At 46.2% G+C, this 20,867-nt stretch overlaps 1 protein-coding gene and 1 pseudogene across 5 annotated transcripts in view; both read left to right on the top strand.

The window, feature by feature from the left end:
• The window catches only part of CEACAM20 (CEA cell adhesion molecule 20), a 92,878-nt gene that overhangs the window by 11,859 nt on the left and 60,152 nt on the right, over window positions 1-20,867 (top strand). The window lies entirely within an intron of this gene.
• On the top strand, window positions 18,822-18,938 carry LOC122421820 (annotated as a pseudogene).

Here is a 20,867-nt window from a genome sequence, read left to right as displayed (position 1 = left end):
TACAGCTCTGTGAACATACAAAGATACTCGGGCTCCATGTGAGAGCCACTAAGTCAGTGTCTCACAGGGGTGGGCAGAAGCTCCACACCTGATTCTAATGCGGGAACAATTGAGTTTGTAAAGAGGTCAGTATAAACTGGAACTGCCAGGGAAGGTTTGTAGAGGACACGCCATGTACCAAACTTTGAAGTTTTAGGGAAAGATGTATCAGGTAGAGTCGAAAAGCAAAATTACAGATGTGAAAGTCAAGATGACTGTAAGGAAGCCAGATTTTTGAATAGATGGTTTATGTGAGACTGATAGCTGCTAACTGTGAGCATGGTAGGACGAGATCATGGGGGATTTTGAAAATCTGTGGAGGTTCAAATCATTTTGCTCTACACTTGAAACTAACAAAACATTGTAAATCAACTATACTTTGATTGTTTTTCAAGTGCACATTTTGATGTATTTAATCCGTGTAACCACCACTGGGCTTCCCAGGTGGTGCTGGTGGTAAAGAACCTGCCTGCCAATGCAGGAGACATAAGAAACACAGGTTTGATCCCTAAGTTGGGAAGATCCTCTCGAAGAGAGCATGGCAACCCCCTCCAATATTCTTGCCTGGAGGATCCCTTAGACAGAGGAGCCTGGCGAGCCACTGTCCATAGGGTCACAAAGAGTCAGACATGACTGAAGCGACTTAGCATGCACGCATAACCACCACTATAGTCACGATACAAAACATTTTTGTGACTCCAAAAGATTCCTTTGTGCTTCTTTGCAGTTAATCCCCCCATCCCAGGCAACCACTGATTGGCCTTTTTTAGGGGAAAAAAACTGGATTTGTGTCTCTCAGCATTCTCATCAGGGGAATTACACTGAATGCCTTCTTTTGAGTCCATTCTGAGCAGTCATTTAACTCAGCATGTTTTTGAAATTCAGCCACATGGTTGCTTGTCCCAGTACTTCATTCCTTTTTACTGCTGAGTACAGTTAACCCTTGAATAACACAGTTTTGAGCTGCATGGGTCCACTTACACGCAAATTTTTTTCAATAAATACCCAAGAATATATGTGTAGAACATCATGTGCAAGCCTTGATTTGAGGTGGCTATGGACTTCCCTGGTGGCTCAGACGGTAAAGCGTCTGCCTACAATGTGGAGACCCAGGTTTGATCCCTGGGTCAGGAAGATCCTCTGGAGAAGGAAATGGCAACCCACTCCAGTACTGTTGGCTGGAAAATCCTATGGATGGAGGAGGGTGGTAGGCTACAGTCCATGGGGTCGCAGAGTCGGAAATGACTGAGCGATTTCACTTCACTTGATCCTTACATAGGCATAAGCTGAATATATTTATATATTTAATATAAAATTAACATGTTAGCTTTCTTAGTGTTTTTATGACTTTGCTTTCAAAGAATTAAATTCCAGTATATCTTTCTCCCTCCCCCTCTTAATTGGAGAAACTGTGTGTCAGCCTATACTTACTTAGATAAGTGATTTTTTTAAAAAAAAAAGCGACAAGGTTCCCAATACTGTATTATGAATATGACTGTAATACTTGTATGCCATAAAAAATTTATAGACCCCCTCAACCTAGTTCTTCTGCTCCCTTTCCACCCCATTGGGATGTGGACCAGGATACCACTGCCTTGCATAACTCTGTTGGATATGCTTTGTGAATGGCGCCTCCTGTTGGTGGAGGTGTGTTTTTTAAAAGGGGACGTTGGTAGGATAGGTGTCCAGACAGTGGGCCAGGGGAGAACTGGGGGTGGCAAGAGACCAGAGCCCCTCCCCATTTACAGCTCTTGGGAGTCACAGGTAAGCATTCATTGTTGTTGCCTCATGGGAAGTCTGGATTATTGATTAGTGTCAGCCAATAGGTGCCAGTAGAAGCGTTGTGTGGGCCTTCTCGGGGTTGGTCTTAAAGAATTTTTCTAAGCCCTTTGTCCTTTACAGTACTGACTGGAATGTGGATATGATGGCTGGAGCTCCAGCAACCATCTTGGATCACAAGTTATATACTGAAGATGACAGAGCAATAATATTGAAGGAGGCTGGGTACTAATGACTATGAAGCTGCCACATTAGCCCTGGATGCCCTACCTCCAGACTCTGTGTAAAAACAAATTAATCTTCCAACTTGTTTAGGTTATATGATTTGGGGGTTTTCTTTTATGTGCGGTTGAACCTAGTCTTCACAAAAATACTCTCTCATGGAGAAGAAAGTCAGGATACAGCCTGTCAAGGCAAGTGTATCTCTTGAATTTCTTTTGGGACTGCATGACAGGAATCCCACTGGAAGGAAAAAGGAAAATTTGTTGTAAGGGAATTCCAAGATAAAAGTGGGGCTGTGTTTCAAGGACACCCAGACCAGAAGCTCAAAACCTCTGCAGGACTTTTTTTCTCCCTTTCATATCTGCCTCCCTCTGTACCTTGCATTCATTCAGCTTGACTTTTTCCACGGAGTCAAGAACATAGCTCCTTATAGCCCCTAAGCTCTCTTGCATTTTTGGCCACCCAAAGGGAAACACATTCGCTCAGGCTCCCCTGGCTGGGAATCCTGAGTGAGTACAGTGGTGTACTGGAGGGGTGCTGACCTGAGGCCCTGATCATGGGCAGAATCTGAGCTTCCCTGCCTCACAGCCTCCCAAGCCATGCCCACTGCAACCGCTAGTATCTGTCTCCCCAACCTCCCCATTCCTTTTTGTCAGGTGTCCCTTGTCCTGATTGTGCCAACTAGAACAATCCCTGAGTCACTAAAATCTGGTCTTTTTAGATAAACTGAACAATGGGAGGAAATGTTGGTGACATAATATGGACTGGACTGAGAGCGTGATAAAATTGCTTATTCTGAAACCTCTGAGCTCAGCTTCTCAGTAAGATTCAGTGATCTGAATTAAGGGTGGGGACTGCAACCTGGCCTGTGGGTGGCATAACCCAGAGGTTGAGGGCATAGTTATGGAGCCAGCCTGCCTGGGTACAAGTCCTGCCTTCATCATCAGCCAGCTATAAGCCATCAGACAAGCTATTGTTCCTTCTACCCACAGTTTCCCTATCTAAAATGGAATCGTAATGGAATCTACCTCCTAGATTTGTTAGAAGTAACAGTCCTAGGATAGTGCCTGCTGGGTAGTGAGTGGCTCAGTTCAGGAAGCTTCTGGGTCATAACAAAGTATCAACACTTATACAGCCTAACACTATACACAAAAATAAACTCAAAGTGGATTAAAGATCTAAATGTCAGGCAGGACACAATAAAATTCTCAGAGGAAAACGTAGGTAGAACACTACAGCAAGATATTTTTGGACCCACCTACTATAGTAATGAAAATGCAAACAAAAATAAACAAATGGGGCCTAATTAAACTTTAAAACATTTGCATAGGAACGGAAACCATAAACAAAAATACAACCCATGGAATGGGAAAAAATATTTGCAAACAGACCAACAAGGGATTAATCTCCAAAATATACAAACAGCACATGCAGCTCAATATAAAAAACAAACCCCCATCAAAAAATGGATGGAACATCTAAAGAGACGTTTCTCCAAAGAATACATACAAATGGCCAACAGGAACATGAAAAGATCCTTAACATCTCTAACTATTAGAGAAACACAAATGAAAACTGCAAGGTGTCACCTCACATGGGAATGGCCATCATCAAAAAAACCTACAAATGGTTAATGTTGGAGAGCTATGGAGAAGAGGGAACCCTCCTACACTGTTGGTGGAAATATAAATAGGTGCAACCGTTACGGAGAAAAATATGAAGTGTCCTTAACTAAAAATAGAGTATCATGTGATCCAGCAATCTCACTCTTGGACATATATCTGGAAAAGATGAAAACTCTAATTCAAAAAGATACATGCACACCAGTGTGCATTGCGGCACTATTTACAATAGCCAGGATATGGAAGCAGTCTAAATGTCCACTGACAGAGGAATGGATAAAGAAAATGTGGTACATATATACAATGGAATGTTACTCAGCCATAAAAGAGAATGAAACAATGCCATTTGCAGCAACATGGGTGGACCAGAGATTGTTCTCCTGAGTGAAGTCAAAGACAAATATCATATGATATCACGTATATATGGAATCTTAAAAAGTGATACAATGAACTTATTTACAAAACAGAAATAGAGTCACAGATGTAAAAAGCAATCTTATAGTTACCAGGGGGATAAGAGGGGAGGGATGAATTGGGAGATTGGGCTTGATATATTCACACTAATATATATAAAATAGATAATAAGGACCTACTGTATAGCACAGAGAACTCTATTCTGTAATGACCTTGTGGAAAAAGAATCAAAAAAGAGTGAATATATGTATACATATAACTGACTCACTCTTGCTGTAGAGCAAAAACTAACACAACATTACAAATCAAAAAGCAAAACAAAACAAAATACATGCAGCACTGCATCTGTCTACTAGGTCTGAATCCCAGTCTTTCCACTTGCATTTGGTGGCTGAGGCTTTGAGCAAAGCCCCACTCTGTGTCTCCATTTTCTCCTTTGAGAGGAGAGAGCATTGTGAAGACTGAAGGGGCCAGGATGCGTTACAGTTGGGACAGAATTAGTACTTGCTAGATGTTCATTCTCAGGATTGTTACTGTCTTCAGTCCTTCATAATGGCTGCTGGAGCCAACTCCTACCAGATTGGTTGAGCTGTTAAATATTCAGGAATGCCAGCTCCTTGTGAAGCCATTAGTAGCTTGAAATTGGTGGGAATATGCACTCCACAGAAGCTGACGAGCAGAACAAATCAGGGCTTTTTTCTTTCAGGGGACTAGTTTACTAGCACACACCATGACCGCCATTCCATGTTTCCCGGAAATCCTCCTCTGTTGCCCACCTCCCTTCTGAGAACCAGAACAATCTTTTCAGCTGTTTCTTGTAAGTTACCACATAGGACCCACCAGCCCTTCAAGCCCCACGTGGGAACTCGGCGTTGCCACTTCCACTCTGCCCTGTTCCCAGTACATCCGTGCTCAACCCTCCCATACCTTGCACTCATCCCCAGCACCTCTCTGTCTCATACTACCCGATCCAGTAGGTCATCAAATCCTGTTAGCTCTACCTCCAGAATATCTCCTGAATCTTCCATTGCTTTCCCTGTGGGTCCCCCTGCCTCTGACATCCCAGGCATCCACTGGTCACCTTTCTGTCGCTATAGGTTAGTTTACATTTTCTCATCTTTTATATAAGTGGCCTCACACAGCAGGTACTTTGTTTCCACCTGGCGTCTTTTACTCAGCATGACAGTTTGGAGATTTAAGCATGTTACTGAGTTATCAATAGCTTATTCCTTTTTATGGCTGTACAGTAGTCCATTGTATAGAGTTTGCATCATTTGTTTATCCACTCCTCTACTGACGGACACCTGGATCGTTCCAGTTTCAAGAAACTAGGAATACCCTGGTCTGGGCCCTGTCCCCCATGGCCTGGGTCATCATAGTCTCCCCTGTCTCCCTGATATTGCCTTCTTGCCCCCACCATCTTTCCCCCACATATAGCCACAGGGATTCCATTAAAACAGAAAGTGTGTCTTTGTTCTGCTCCCTCTCAAGCAGAGTAAATATCAAGTCCTCACCTCACCGACATATTCACACACACACACACACACACACACACACACACACCCAGTTAGCTTTCTGCCCTCCTCTCTCACTACCCCTGCCCACCACACTCATTCTCCTTTGGCCACCCCCGCTCCTGGCTGTTTGTTACCACACCATGCCAGCCATGCTTTGACTCAGGGTAGACTGCTGTCCTCCGCCCAGTCTGCTCCCTCCATCTGGATGCTCCTCCTTTTGTAAGGACACAGTCCTAATGGATGAGGGCCCACCCTGATGACCTCAGCTTGATGAGCGCAAAGACCCTTTTTCCAAATAAGTTCACATTCACTCCAGGTCCTGGGAATCTGGAACTTCATCTTCTTGGTAGGAACACAGCTTAACCCACAGTAACTGTTTGGTCTCAACTTGAGCTCCCCGTGGAGCCTAAGAGTGCTCCGAGGCCTCACTTTCTTTCCCACAGTAGATCAGCTTTTCTCTCCACCCAACCCTGCCTTCCTCACCACCTCACAAGGCTGGACCTGAGAACTCTGTCTCCTGGCAGACCTCTCACATGCAGCTTCCTATCTCAGAGTCTGTTTCCAGGGACACCAGGCAAAGAAGGATGCAGGGAAGTCTGGTAAAGGACTTGGAAGGGGCCACACATTGTGACCCCAGTCTGAAGCCAGGCCTGTGCCTCAGCCTGCTTCTGTAGCAGGGCGGTGAAGACCTCGTGCTGGATGGCCAGGGTTCAGATTTCAGTCTTGTCACACACTGGCTGTGTGATCTTATAAAACTACTAATACCTTCTTCCTAGGGTTGACATTTTGCTGGTGGCTCAGTGGTAAAGAATCTGCCTACCAATGCAGGAGATTCCGGTTCGATCCCTGGATCAGGAAGTTCCCCTGGAGAAGGAAATGACAGCCCACTCCAGTATTCTTGCCTGGGAAATCCCATGGACAGAAGAACCTGGCAGGTTATAGTCCATGGGGTCGCAAAAGAGACACAACTTAGTGACTAAACAGCAACAGGGTTGATGTAAAAGATTAAGTGAGTTAATCCAGTAAGGCTGTTAAAACGGTGCCCGGCACTCAATAAATGTTTACTTGCATTATCCAGGTTTAGATCGAGCTGGTCTGCAGACAACACCTCCACTTACCCAAAGAAGGCAGGTTCTAGGTTCTGAACTTCTGCTTCTAAATCTTGGGTGACTTCTCTGAATGAGTGGCTTACCTTACATTCAAGCCCTCTGGAATGTATTTGCATCTGAGTTGTAAAATTTTACATTACATTTAGTGCACAATGAAAGCTAAATTTAAATTTTATTTTAGAAAGGAAAGGTGCTTAGGCGAATTGCTTCAAAAGTCCACAAAGTCTTGCCAAGGTAGATAAAATAGAGGTGTATAATATAATGCTGCCCTTTGCAAAAAGCTGCAAATTTGAAAAAAGTTTATTGTAAATGAAAAATTAAATCCAAGTGGCCTTCACATCTTTAAAAAAAAAAAAGTATAACATTTCATTTTGAAATAGTTTAACTCAAAAGAAGTTGCAGAAATAGGAGAAGGGTTCTGCCGGGAGCTGTTATGGGAGGTCCCGCCCGTGACGAGATCATGAAGAAAATACCGGGCAGGCAAGGCCGTCCGGGACCCCATCCATGACGAGGTCACGAGGAAAAAACCTGACAGGCAAGGCCGTCTAGGATAAGGGACCCTCCAGGTTGGCCTCGGCCTCTACCCCACCCTGTATCCTCCCCCCTTTTCTGCTGTTGTTCTTGTTTGCCCTGCTGCGGATTCTTGTGTTGCCTGCCCAGAGCTCTCCTGCTCCTCTTTCACTGGATGAGGACCAACTTAAAACCCTAATTAATAAATCTTCTGGACGCTGGTACCCTATGAAGGGGCCAGAGATGAAGGAAGTGCTTCCATTCAAACATTTTGCTGGCATTTTGGCTTGTTTGATAAATGTGTGATCTCATTGCACAAAATGCTCTTGATTGTTCTAAACATCCTAAGCACAGTACGCTAACAAAAGAAACTATTAAGCATAGGCCCCTTCGCAGGATGAGAAAAGCTCCACAAATATGGTAGCCACAAATGTGCCTAATAGAAATTACTTTAGGTAGAGATTAGCTGGCGACTTCTTGCAGGTAGTTTAACTTTTAGACTAAGAGCCTGTTTTGTGCCATATCTGCTGTTTCTGCAGTCCTTTGCATTTCTGTTCTGTAAAAATGTAATCCTATCTAGTTCCAATAAAGATGAGCTTATTAGAAAGAAAATAGATTAATTATAAGAAAAACAGGGTTGGCTACTGAAGTTGCTTAAGTCCCACCAGGTGCAAGCCATAAAATGTTAGCAGGCCTGAAGGTCAAATGATAAGAAAGACTCTTGTGAACGAAAAGTATGTGGGTGACATCCTGTTTCTGTTGAAGGTCAAGTTGCTGTAATGTTTTGAGATGCCCTGTGTGTAAGCAATATGCACTTCCCCCAAAGATGTTGTTAAGGGTATAAAGGGGCCGTGCAAAAATAAACTTCAGACTTAGCCCCGAGCTTTGTCTCACTCTCTCTCTCATTCGCCGATGCCGTTCATCCTGAGGGTTCCCCTGGATCTTGCTGGGGCTGGACCCCGGCAGGGTTCCTGTGTGCACCCTTCACTTACGGAGATGTTTTTACTCACAATACTACTGATACCAAATGTGTGGTTTTCTTTTCTCATACTGTCTCTGAGTTTCTAATGCCAGCTAGCGTCCTGCAGTTCAGTATGAAAACTGCCCAGAGTCAGTCAGACTCCACAGGTTAGGGGCTCAGCCCAAAAGAATGCCTCACTTCAGATGCCAGTAGCAAGCATTGGGTCCCCAAGTTACCTGAACTTCACTCAGACTTGGCTACAAGGTTGGAGGTTTCCACAGCCCCCTCCCTTTCAGGTTCAGTCATTTGCCAGAACAGCTTATAAAACTCAGAGAGGCACTTAACTTGCATTTTGTGATTTATTATTGGTATTTTATGGCTGAACCTCGTGGCATGTGGGATCTTTGTTCCCTGACCAGGGATCGAACCCATGCCCCCTGCACTGGAAGCATGGAATCTTAACCACTGGACTGCCAGGGCTGTCCCTCTGTTTTGTTTTGTTTTGTTTTTTTTATAAAGGATGCAACTCAGAAACAGCCAAATAGAAGAGATGCATAAGGCTAGGTATGGGGTATGTGTCTTCTCTGGGAGCACCACCCTCCTAGAAACTTCATGTCTTTTCCAACCCAGAAGCTCTCTGAATCCTGTCACTTAGGGTTTTTATGGACGTTTCATCACACAGGCATGATTGATTACACCATTGGCCACTGGTGATTCATTCAACTTCTAACCCCTGTCCCTTCCCCAGAGGTCCAAGGTGGGATGAGGGTTAGGGTTAGGGTAAGGGTTAGTTTAGGGTTGGGGTTAGAAAGTTTGACCCCTCTAATCATGCCTTGGTCTTTCTGGTGACCAGCCCCTATCCTGATGCTTTCTAGGGACCCCCAATGACCAATCACCTCATTTGCCTACACAGAACACTCTCGCTTTGAAGATTTCAAGGGTTTTAGGAACTGTGTGCCAGGAGCTGGGGTCAAAGACCAAATATTAATTTCTATTGTATCACACCCAGCTTTCCCTCAAGGTTCACATTTTACATAACAATAGCACCTTGTCAAAATCAGGAAATTGATATTGGCAGCACTGTTAATTCAGTATCACATTGTTTTTTTAAAGAGCCTAGAAAAACGAAAGAATGAAAAAAAGCCTTTCAAGAGGGTGTGAGTTATAGGTAAACTATGCAGAGTGGGTTGGATCTTTAGGAAACCATCTGCCAGATGCCTGTTTTCGGCAAATTCCCCAGCCAGCGGCTGCAGGCTGCTAGACTGGAGTGTGAAGCGCCAGGTGGATGCAGGGCCTGATGGTGAAGTGCCAGAGCCCTGGGTCCAGCCAGTCTGTCTGCTGTGAAGTGATTATGATACGATTTCAGATCCACTTGTTTATGACAAAAACGAAGTTGTTTTTAAGAGTGAAGGTGTTTTCAAGGATAAAGGTACTATTTTGAGGTAAAAGTGAAATCGGATGTCAGGATGTCATCTTCCACATCTGTGGTTGCTGATTAGCACTTAGTGGCTCAGCTGCTCGGAGACCCCACTGGGGGTTTGTCAATAAGAACAGGTGAAAAGGCAACTATGGGCATCAGGTGTTTAGAGCATAAATGTGCAGAATTTACGAGGACCATCCAAGAGTGTCCCGTCTGGACAAAACTATCTTTTGCTGATCTAAATAAATCTCTCTGTGGAATCTAAGAAAAAAAAAAGGGGGGGGGGTGTGGGTACAAATGACCTTACAAAACAGAAGTAAAGAGTCATGGATATAGAAAACAAACATAGTTACCAGGGGATAAAGAGGAGAGGGATAAATTGGGAGACTGGGATTGACATATACACGCTACTATATATAAAATAAAAAACTGATAAGAACCTGGTGTTTGGCACAGGGAACTCTACTCAATACTCTGTAATGGCCTATATGGTGTGGTGGTTGTTTAGTCGCTAAGTTATGTCCAACTCTGTTGACACCCCGTGGACTGCAGCACTCCAGGCTCCTCTGTCCTTCACCATCTCCCAGAGTTTGCTCAAATTCATGTCCATTGAGTCAATGATGCTATCTAACCATCTCATCCTCTGCCACCCCCTTCTCCTTTTGCCTTCAATCTTTCCGAGCATCGGGGTCTTTTTCAACAAGTTGGTTCTTCGCATCAGGTGGTCAAAGTATTGGAGCTTCAGCTTCAGCATCAGTCCTTCCAATAAATGTTCAGGGTTGATTTCCTTTAGGATTTACTGGTTTGATTTCCTTGCAGTATATGGGAAAAGAATCTACAAAGAGTGGATATGTGGATGTGTATAACTGACTCACTTTTCTGTACACCTGAAACCAATCAACTGTACTCCACATTTTAAAAAGAGAAAAAGCAAAAATAACTCTCTGAAGACCTTGAGTCTTTAGCTTCTGCCACTGCAAAGGCGACTCTTTCCCCCTCAGGGGCAAAAAGCAGTCAGCAGCCTAGAGAAAGATCATCCTGCCAGCCAACACCTACATTTTCCCCTAGCAACGTGCTCTATCAATGAAAGGACTTTTGTTTTCCCTGGTTGGTAGCTGGACATCATCTCATGGTTGGTTAAGCAGCCTCTCTCAAGAACCAACTTGTATAAGGGTACAGCTCAGCTAAATTTGGGCTATATTTCTTTCGTCTTCCCTTGCCTGGAACAATAGTGTAGTTCATCTGTCACTGATTTGCAGAAAAGTGAAAGTGTTAGTCATTCAGTCATGTCTGACTTTTTGTGACCCCACGGACTGTGACCCACCAGGCTCCTCTGTCCACGGGATTTCCCAGGCAAGAGTACTGGCATACGTTGCCATTCCCTTCTCCAGGGGATCTTCCCCACCCAGGGATCGAACCCAAGCCTCCTGCATTGTAGGCAGAGTCTTTACCGTCTGAGCCATCCTTCTTTATTGACTTCTTAAGGGACATTATCTTGTATGCTGCTGGCTTGTGAAATTATTAAAATTCCCACAGTGAGCCTGTTAGATAAAATATTTGACAAAGACCATCTCAGTCTTTAAGCTCAATTTGCCCCAAACAAAACACTGTCCCACTCCTACTTGCTTCTGAGAAAGAAAACATTTTGTCCCCGAACTGAAACTGAAGCCCACCATGTTCTGCATCTCTACTCACTAGAGAAATGTACAGATCACTAATCGTGGAGCCCCTTTGCTGGGCAGACCCCCCACCTGACCCTTTGGAGATGGACTGTTGGTGCCTGGCTGCTAATTGGCTTCTGCTAGGGGATCAACTCTATGGCCTCAGGTGGACTGGCTTCGCTTCTCAGAAGTTGCTTATTATTTCCAATTAATGTCTCCTGCCTAAAGATGTCCTCCCACATCTAATGCTACGCTGATGAGAATGTGGTGCTTTGACATCCTGGGGAAATAAACAAGACTGTGCCTGGCTGCTCTGCTCTCTGCCTGCCCACCTCACCGGGCTCACTCTATCTGCTGGTCCCCCAACCCCAACCCCGGCCTCCCACCACCCCCCGCCTCCTGCAACCCCACTGTTGGTGATAAATCAACTTTGACACATGCTCAAGACTCATTTGAGAAATTTATGTCTAGCTTTTCCCACGTGGGAGTCTGGGATGGATTAGAAGCCCTGGGGTGGGCGAAGGAGGGGGTTCTGAGTGTCCCCCTCTTAGTGCCCACACCGCAGTCTGGGAAGTATTAGACTTCAGGCTCTGGAGCCAGATAGGTATGGTTTGCTGCTGCTTCAGTCATGATGTTGTAGGAAGGGGGACCCCTTCCAGGGCCCGAAACTGGACTCTCGTCTAACACTCGGAAATGAATTGTCCGAAGAGACACATGTGCTGACAAAGCAAGAGATTTTATTGGGAAAGGGCGCCCGGGTGGAGAGCAGTAGGGTAGGGGAACCCAGGAGAGCTGCTCTGCCGGGTGGCTCACAGTCTCGGGTTTTATGGTGATGGGATTAGTTTCTGGGTGGTCTTTGACCAATCAATCTAATTCAGAGTCTTTCCCGGTGGCGCACGCATCACTCAGCCAAGATGGATGCTAGCGAGAGGATTTCTGGGAAGTGGACGTGTTGCAGGAAGGGGGACCCCTTCCAGGGCCCGAAACTGGGCTCTTGTCTAACACTCGGAAATGAATTGTCTGAGGAGACACATGCTGACAAAGCAAGAGATTTTATTGGGAAAGGGCACCCGGGTGGAGAGCAGTAGGTAAGGGAACCCAGGAGAACGGCTCTGCTGCGTGGCTCGCAGTCTTGGGTTTCATGGTGATGGGATTAGTTTCCAGGTAGTCTTTGGCCAATCACTCTAATTCAGAGTCTTTCCTGGTGGCGCACACATCGCTCAGCCAAGATGGATGCTAGCGAGAGGGATTCTGGGAAGTGGACAGACACACGGTGTCTCCTTTTGACCTTTCCCAAACTCTTCTGGTTGGTGGTGGCTTATTAGTTCCGTATTCCTTATCAGGATCTCCCGTCATAAAACAACTCATGCAAATGGTGCCTGGCCAGGGTGGGCAGTTTCAATCAGTGTGCTTCCCCTAACAATGACTTAGAACAAGAGACTTTTATTGCTGAGCCTCAGTTTCCTCCTCTGGGAAATGGGTATTGAATAGTACTTATCTGTGAATCTGTAAAATTGCTTTTGTTAATTGACTTCCAAGGACAAAATGTGGAGAAGCATCATTCTCTAAAAGACTCTCAGAGACTTGGATATTTGAAATCAAATTAATGAGAATGGGACATTCCACTTTTGCCTGAGGGGTCTAAATAACTGACCTGGAGACATAACCTCCAGCCCCAGCCCAGGTTCAGAGCTTCAGATAAGGGGTCTCCAGGCTCAGTGTTACATATTGAGCTTAATTTCATAGCTTCCAAGGAAATGGGACACTGAGTTCTTTTTGCAGTCCAGGCCTTATTGATTCGCTTGCTCACAGCCCTGCTTTTCTTTGTCAGTCAATACACCAAGTCAGGAATTCCCTGGCAGTCCAGTGGTTAGGACTGCAGCTCTCACTGCTTAAGGTAGTTCCCCTGGTTGGGGAACTAAGATCCCACAAGCTGCTTGGCATGGCAAAAAAAAAAAGTATCATTTAAATTTCACCCACACACTACCCTTCCCCACATTTCATATAACCCTAGGTCTTCTGCTGGGGGAGAGAGCGCAGGGGATTTGGAAGTCCTCTGCTGCAACATGAATAAATTTGAGTTGTCAAACTGTGGGAAATGTTCCCAGTGTCCTTATCAGATAAATTTGATCATGCCTTATAATTTCTCTGCCAGGGCTGAAAGAGCTAATGCAGAGAAAGTGTTTAACAGATTTCTTGGCTCATGAATGGTTTTAACCGCATTTTACAAGTTTTCTGTATTATGATGCATCTGGGGCCTTGCTGACCCTTGACAGCCTACAGAGTTGGCTGATTCCTGCTGCTGCTGCTAAGTCACTTCAGTTGTGTCCGACTCTGTGCAACCGCATAGATGTCAGCCCACCAGGCTCCCCCGCCCCTGGAAGGCTGATTCCTAGAGATAGCAAAAGGCTTGCCTGCCAGCAGGCCTTTCATATGCAAATTAACCAACCCAGAACTCGTGTCCCCAGCCGCTTGCTTTTTCCGGAACGCTCCGGTTTGGGCCCAATATTGCCCTTCCTTCATTACCCAAGGGCCAAGTATCAACCAACTAGGGACAGCCCCTTATGCCTCAGGGCCCACTGAAATGATTCAAACAAGCCAATTTTAAGCTGACTTAACCCTGCTTCCCCGGTTCCCTCCTGTATAAACCACAATAAAGGCTCTCACCCACCTCCCCACCCAGGCCTGAGACCAGCCTCAGTGTTCTCTCATGGGGCCTTTCATGGCTTGGCTTATCCACCTCATCTTGGGACCTGTGAGTCATCACCTATCTTTCCATTGGCAGTTGACTCCTGATCTCTTGGCCTCACCACGCCTGAATAGAAATAAAATCTACATTCTAAAACGTCCACTTGTGCTCACGAACCCATCAGTCAGCCCCGACTCCAGTCCGGCCCAGGACTAGCTTGTTCACATCTGCCCGCCGACACAAACGACAAAGCCAGCAACTGTACCAAAGGGCATCCTCTGGTCACTTGCAGAGGGAAGCAGCTAGATTCCCAGAGGAGGAAGAAGAAGGCCAGGCAGGACCCTCTTGCTGATCCTTGCAGAACTGCCTGAGCCGAGTCTCCCAGGAGCCCCCTGGAGCCAGCTGTGTCTGCTTCCGCCTTTTCCCGGAGGTTCATTCTAGGGTGAGCTTCAGGGCTGGCCATCTCTACAAGTTGAGCAGCAACTGTTGTGTGTTATCTGCATTTTCAGCTAGGAGAGAGGCCTGGAGAGCTTTCTGCTGATTCTCCAAGGAATCTTTAATCCTCCCTAGAAGGATTATGATGAGAACAATCTCATTTCAAACCTGCCCCAGTGATGTGGTCCGAGAAACATGCTGATAGTTGCTTTTGGGGAGGAGGGTGGGTGGGGGATGAGGGGAATCAAGGGCAGCATCTGTCCCTGGCAGGCTCTAGCTCATGCTTACGTGGGCATCATCCTTTGTGAGAATTTGACCTGTTTATGTCCTGCATATTTCTCTTCTAAATGCATGAGAAAATTTTTGGAGTGTTGTAAAACTGATGTGGCAAAATGTTATAATCATTTATGAAATTGACGTAAAGGAATGTAGATGTTCATTGTGCTGCTCTGACCTAATTAAAATTAGAAATTAGGTAATTTAATTCATAATTAAATCAATTCGTAAAATTTAATTCCTAATTAAAAATTAGGTAGAGGGCTTTCCTGGTGGCTCAGAGGTAAAGAACCTGACAATGCAAGAGACACGGGTAATCCCTGATCCAGGAGGATCCCACAGGCTGCAGAGCAACTAAGCCTGTGCGGCACAGCTGTTGATCCTGTGTTCTGGAGCCCAGGAGCTGCGACTGTTAAGCCCATGGACTGCAGCTACGGAAGCCGGAGTGCCTTAGAGCCTGTCCTCCACAACAAGAGAAGCCACTGCAATGAGAAGCCTGTGCACTGCAACTAGAGAGCAGCCCCGGCTTACCTCACCGAAACTAGAGAAAGCCTACACAGCAATGAAGACCCAGCACCGCCAAAAATAAATAAATGAGCTATTTTTTAAATGAGGTAGAATTACAAAGAAACGAACACATACAGTGAAACTAAAGGCAAATAAAACTTTCCCAAAGAAACAGGCCAGAGTTAGACCATCTTCTCTGTTCTCTCCCCTTGTCTGTCTTGCTTTAGGTTAATTAACAAAACTTCCATCTTCCCCTTTCAGGAAATCATTAAACCTGCCACCTTCCCCAACCGTCACCACCTGCAGTCTCCCAAAAGTCTCCTGGCCCTGCCCAGGCTTGGAGCTTCAATATTTTCTAGGGAGAAAAAAACACCAGTCTTAGATCTCAAGTCCAAGATGTCAGCTCTGCCACTTTCTAGGTGTATTTATTATATATTGCTGTGTAAACAAATTGCCCCCAAAGGTGGTGGTTGTTCAGTCGCTAAGTCCTGTCCGACTCTGCGACCCCATGAACTACAGCATGCCAGGCTTCCCAAAGATATGTGTGTCTGTGTGTGTGTGTGAGCTTAGTCACTCAGTCATGTCCAACTCTTTGTGACCCCATGGACTGCAGTCCGCCAGGCTCCTCTGTCCATGGGATTCTCCAGGCTAGAATACTGGAGTGGGTTGCCATTTCCTCCTCCAGGGGATCTTCCCAACCCAGGGATGGAACCCAGGTCTCCCGCATTGCAGGCAGATTCTTTACCATCTGAGCCACCAGGGAAGCCCAAACATAGTGGCTTAAATAAGAAGCAGTGATATCAGCCCTGTGGGAGTGGCATGCCTAGTTGCACCTGTGTGAGGGGTCCTAAACCAGAACCACCCCACAGAGCCCTTCCTCCATTCCTGACCCATAGAAAGTGGGAGAGAAAATAACGTGATTGTTTCAAGCTGCTCGATGTTGGGGTAATTTGTTTTGCAGCAATAGTAACTGGGGCACTAATCCAGGATGCCTTAAAGAAAACAGGAAGGGGGAAGGGAGGGTATGCTAGGGGACAGCACATGTTGTGAGAGGGCTCAGCCAGGTCTCAGAAGAGAAAGGAAAAAGAAAGAGACAATGTCAGAGCAGCATCAGTGCCCCGCACTACCTCACCTCTGTGCATCTCTGTCCATCTTTCTCCTCCTCTCCTGCAGCTCTGCTTTCCCTGTCTCTCAGGGCCTGGCATGGAGAAAGCAGGCTTCCTCCAGCTCCGTGTTTTTTTTTTTTTTTTTTTTTCAACTCAGTTTAATTTTATTTGGCCGAACCATGGGATCTTAATCGCCCAACCAGGAATGGAACCCATACCCCCTGCAGTGGCAGCATGGAGTCTTAACCACTGGACCACCAGGGAAGTCCCCAGCTCCCATTTCATAACTTCTCTTTGAGAGGCTGAGCCAGAATCTCTTGGTCTTAGTCCCAAATTCCCTGGGAAAGAGATTTTTGTCAGCCAGTGCCAGTCAGGTGTCCAGACTGGGATTCTGAAGTTGCACAGGTGTGCTTGCCCCTGCCCCAAGGTGGCATCTGGCCCCTCCTCTCCCTGCCAGGTTGGACGTCTGGTCCAAAGCTGGAGGTAGAGGCAACGGGTGAGTTTGGGGTCCCCAGAAGCAGTTCCTGTGACCAGGATTCAAGGTCATGTGGTCGATTTGGCTGCAGGATCCCTGGAAGCACCTGTAGAGGGTGGGGACATGGGAGGAAAGGGAGGCAACCCTAGGGATACTGATGAGCAGGTGACTGCTGGGGACCTCTGAAAACCATAGCGTGACATCCCCTCAGTTCCCCTCTTTGGGAACAAGGCTGTTGTTATGGACCAAATCTTGCTCCCTGACCCTGAAATTCATGTGTTGAAGCCCTCACCCTAAGGTGACTGTATTTGGAGATGGGGCCTCTTTATAGGTTTCTTCTTTCACCCTTTGTTATGAATAAGTAACTAGTGGGGAGGTGCTTTGAGACTATATAAATCTGTTCCTTATCACACATTTGCTTTTTGAGTGAATTAATTTATTTAAATCAGTATTTATGTATCAGTATGGACATGTGGCTTCCTGTTGATCCCTTACATTATAATCTTTTATCATGTATTATGGGTTGAGTTGTATACCCCCCCCCCAACTTAAAATCTATTGAAGTCTTAACTCCCCAGGACTTCAGAATGTGCCCTTGTTTGAAAATAGGGTCATTAGTTAAGATAAGGTCAGACTGAAGTAGGGTGGTCCCTACTCCAACATGACTGGTGTCCTTTTAAAGAGGGGAAATTTGGACAACGACCCGTGGGGAGAATGCCATGTAAAAATGAAAACAGAGATCAGGGTGATGCTTCTACAAGCCAAAGAAAGCAAAGAGTGCAGCAAACCACCAGAAGCAGAGAGCGAGGCAGGGGACAGATGTTCCCTCAGAGCCTCAGAAGAAGCCAGCGCTGCCAACACCTGGATCTTGGACTCCAGGCCTGTGAGACAAATTCGTTTCTGTTGTTTGAGCCACTCTATGGCACTTGGTTACATCAGCTGTGGAAATCAAACAAGTTACTATGATTTATTCTGATGTCCCAATTATCCCTTTTTAGGCCAGAGGACGTCAGGTGACTTCTGCATCCTCTCGACATGACCCCATCCTTCCTTGTGCACGTCTTGACTTTCCGGCATAACAAGATGTCTCAGACTCACCTTGAACTTTTGCTGCCCTGGCTTTCCCTGGTGGCTCAGATGGTGAAGAATCTGCCTGCAGTGCAGGAGACCCAAGTTTGATTCCTGGGTTGGGAAGAGCCCCTGGAGAAGGGAATGGCTAACGCACTCTAGTATTCTTGCCTGGAGAATTCCATGGACTGATGCGGTCGCAAAGAGTCAGACATGACTGAGCGACTAACACACACACACAGTCCCCTCAAAATGAGCCCATTCTACAAAGAGCCCTGGTTCTTGTTAGTGGTTAATGGTACTTCGAGGCCAATATCTGTGTGCTCCATACCGTTCAGTGCACACACACGTTTACGTCTACCTGTATCTCTTGACGACCTATGGAGAACCTCGAGTTCACACTGATGCCTAATTCCAGCCTAGAGCCACAGTGTCATGCTGGCTTCCTCCCTTCCTGCTTCAGACCTCACCACTTTGACAGTGAGAACCCCGCTCCTGTAATCGTGGATTCACTTGCTTATGTGATGGACCCTGTTGCATGTTATGGGTGGCCTTCTCCCATGCCTACTCCCTGCCTCCATGTCTCCTTCACACTGGGCAGACTCTGACTCCCTTCTCTGGGCCAGACGGCCCTCCCGCAGCCCCTGCCTACTAACTCTGTCCCACCTAATGGCTTTTGTCCCAGAGTGTTCAGGGAGAGGCAGGAAATGACCACTGTGGAATCACCATGTCTATCAAGTGGAGTATCAGGACTCCAGGAGCACAAGCTGACCCGATGTCTGTTTTTTTTTCCCTTCCTTGTTCCTGTGGACAGCTATGAGGACAATTCCTCCATGCCCTTTGGACACAATATCAGGCAAAATGCAAATGTTTCAGATCCTCTTCAGTAATAAAAGACTCTGAAACTGCCTTTTGTCCCAAGAGCTATCTCGGTTCAGTAATAAAATTATGCAGCACTGTTTCATCATGACAGCTCAGAACATTACCAAGATTCTTGCTTCCCCAAGGCGGCTTCAGACGGGGAAGCTGAGGACAGAAAAAGGGTAGGACTGCTGTGCAATGGCTGCAGATAGCAGCCACCTCAGTCGTGTCCGCAGCCGGTTGCTCTAAGGGACCTTGGAGACAGCACTTTCCAGTGGACATTCATGACTGGCCTGCTGTCCCCAGTCTAGGCTCTAGACGGGTATGTGCAGTCCCTTTGGAAGGCCCCAGGGCATAGTTGCCAGTGTCCACATTGGGCAAGTCATAATGTCTGTCCGCACCAAGCTGCAGAACAAGGAGCATGTGATTGAGGCTTCTCCACAGGGCCAAGTTCAAGTTCCCTGGCTGCCAGAAGATCCAAGAAGTGAGAATTTACTAAGTTTAAGGCGGATGAATTTGAAAACATGGTAGCAGAAAAGCGGCTCATCCGAGATGGCTAGGGGTTAAATACATCCCTAATGGTGGCCCTCTGGACAAATAGCAGATCATGTGCTCATGAGAGCCTTGGTGCTGTCCCCTCCTTACACATGCTCACTAATAAACCCTACTTCCCTGTCAGAAAAAAAGAACAAAAAGAATGGAATATTCTCCTCTATTTTCTCTGCTTGGGATTCTGACCCCCTCTCTCCTCGCTCCCTCACTCCCTTTAGAGCTGGGCCCTGGCATGCATTCTCACAGCGTGCATGCTCAGCCGTATCCTACTCTCTGGGACCCTATGGACTGTAGCCCTCCAGGCTTCTCTGTCCACGGGCTTTCCCAGGCAAGAATACTGGGTTGGGTTGCCATTTCCTCCTCCAGGGGATCTTCCTGACCCAGGGATGGAGCCCGATTCTCCTGCATTGCAGGTGGATTTTTTACTGGAAAGTTCTGGATGGCTGGGCCCAAGTGGGACAGGCTCTAGCACTACTGTTCTCCCCTCAGGGGGGCACTGGAGCTGCACCCAGTCACCCAGCATCAGAACTCATGTGCCTGCCTCCACGTTATAATCACAATGATAAAGAACATGCTAGGTACTGTTCCGAGCACACTCCATGTGTGCCTTGGGCTGGGTGCTCTGGAAAGCTGACATCAAGGCTGAGTCAGCAGTGCAAGAGGTTTGGTAGGAAGACACACCTGTGACAGGAGAGAAGCAAGGGACACAGACCATGTGCTGACTTGACAAAGTCCCAGCCCCCTGGGGAGGAGCTCTGGAGCCAAGACAGCCCCTTGGAGAAGTCTTGCGCAGGGCAGAAATATGCAGGCTCCAGTGGCTCCACGAAGTTCAATCACTGAGGATGACCATCCCCCAAATAGCGTAAGCGCAGTTTGAACCTCAGACACAGCCTTCACACAGAGACTTGGGCATGAATGTCCACAGCAGTGTCTGTCTGTTCATGCATTATTCATGACAGCCTCAACTGGAAATCATCCAAATGTCCATCACCAGATGAACAGAGAAACAAAATGTGGGCCATCCACACAGTGGAGACCTCTTGGCAAGAAAACAGAATGAGCTCTTTTGTTTTAAAGAAATGTTTTTTTTTTTACTTTTTTTTTTAAAATTAGTTGGAGGCTAATTACTTCACAACATTTCAGTGGGTTTTGTCATACATTGATATGAATCAGCCATAGATTTACACATATTCCCCATCCCAATCCCCCTCCCACCTCCCTCTCCACCCGATTCCTCTGGGTCTTCCCAGTGCACCAGGCCCGAGCACTTGTCTCATGCATCCCACCTGGCTGGTGATCTGTTTCACCATAGATAATATACATGCTGTTCTTTTGAAACATCCCACCCTCACCTTCTCCCACAGAGTTCAAAAGTCTGTTCTGTATTTCTGTGTCTCTTTTTCTGTTTTGCATATAGGGTTATCATTACCATCTTTCTAATTCCATATATATGTGTTAGTATGCTGTAATGTTCTTTATCTTTCTGGCTTACTTCACTCTGAATAATGGGCTCCAGTTTCATCCATCTCATTAGAACTGATTCAAATGAATTCTTTTAACGGCTGAGTAATATTCCATGGTGTATATGTACCACAGCTTCCTTATCCATTCGTCTGCTGATGGGCATCTAGGTTGCTTCCATGT

The sequence above is a fragment of the Cervus canadensis genome, chromosome 18 (genome assembly GCF_019320065.1).
Source record: "Cervus canadensis isolate Bull #8, Minnesota chromosome 18, ASM1932006v1, whole genome shotgun sequence".
Taxonomy (NCBI): Eukaryota; Metazoa; Chordata; class Mammalia; order Artiodactyla; family Cervidae; genus Cervus; species Cervus canadensis.
This window is presented reverse-complemented; position numbering and strand designations above follow the sequence as displayed.